Below are 1,247 nucleotides of genomic sequence, written 5' to 3'. Positions count from 1 at the left end.
TATGCCACTTTGACGTTGAGGGTTTGATGGCGCCATATGCTTGCTTCCTTGTATCCACGGATTCGGGAGGAAAGGGATAAAGGCCATTCCTACACTTTCCTTGAAGAAGAGGTCTCCTCGTTGTTTTGTCCTTAACCAAAAAGAATTTATCATGAAGTTCAACAAATGCTCTATTGTCAGATGTAAGACGATGAATAGAAACTAAGTTCTTTTTGGCTTGAGGAACATAAAGGACATCATTAAGATTAAGTGCCCGAATGGAAGTAGGAATCTGGGTGTGACCAATGTGACTAATATGCATACCTGAGCCACTTGCTGTATAGATTTGTTCGCCACCATTGTACCTCTCACGCACGGAGAGCTTGTCTAGCTCGCCGGTGATGTGGTCTGTCGTCACCGTATCTACATACCAGTTGGTATCAGTGTTGTAGCCATGGATTGCTGCAGCTGCACTCTTCTCCGGAGCAAAGTCCTCGTTGTAACGGTACCAGCAGTCGGCCACCATGTGACCAACTTTGCCGCAAAGCTGGCAAGTTGGACGATTGCCTCACCCGCTAGCATTGCTAGGTGGTCTGCCGCCACAGCCACGGTTTCCGCCACCGCGACCGCGACCGCCGCCGCTGCGCCCTTGTTGGTTGCCTCCTCGTCCCCGCGAAGCCGCGTTCACGGAGTGTTGGGCCGCCCGACGACTCAGGCGCTCCTCAAAGCTGAGGAGTTGAGTGTATGCGTCGGCGATCGTCACTGCTTCAGTGCGCCCAGTGATCACCGAGACCACCGGGTCGTATTCTTCATCAAGGCCTGCCAAGATGTATGCGACAATCTCCTCGTCGTCCAATGGCTTTCCAGCCGCTGCCATCTCATCACTAAAAGACTTCATCTTGTTAATATAATCTGTAATTTTCAGATTACCTTTCCTGGTTGTGGTCATCGCCATCTCATCACTAAAAGAATTCATCTTGTGGTAATTTTCAGTCTGGGAGCAGAGCATGTTCTCCAGAGTCCTCCAGAGCTTGGCTGCAATTTCTATTGACACCACCTGTGTCAGGATCTCCCTCGTGAGGGAGGAAAGGAGGTAGCTCAAGACTTGTTGATCTGCAACCACCCACTTGGTGTACTCTGGATTGGTGGCTTTCACCACCTTCTCGCCTTCTTTGACGTCGATGAGACGGGCCGGCGGCGCCGTCCAGGTAGCCCATCATCTGTGCGCCGCGAACGGCCGGAACAACTTGTGTCTTCCAAAGCAGGAA

The 1,247-nt window shown here is 51.4% G+C and overlaps 1 non-coding gene across 1 annotated transcript; it reads right to left on the bottom strand.

Moving 5' to 3' along the window:
* Window positions 1-699: 699 nt before the first annotated feature.
* LOC127753602 (small nucleolar RNA Z247) lies at window positions 700-838 on the bottom strand. Its single transcript, XR_008012657.1, has one exon. It is a non-coding gene; the product is annotated as a small nucleolar RNA Z247 (small nucleolar RNA).
* Between the last annotated feature and the right edge of the window lie 409 nt (window positions 839-1,247).

The sequence above is a fragment of the Oryza glaberrima genome, chromosome 10 (genome assembly GCF_000147395.1).
Source record: "Oryza glaberrima chromosome 10, OglaRS2, whole genome shotgun sequence".
Lineage (NCBI taxonomy): Eukaryota > Viridiplantae > Streptophyta > Magnoliopsida > Poales > Poaceae > Oryza > Oryza glaberrima.
Note: the sequence above shows the minus strand (reverse complement) of the source record. Positions and strands in the feature narration are given on the sequence as shown.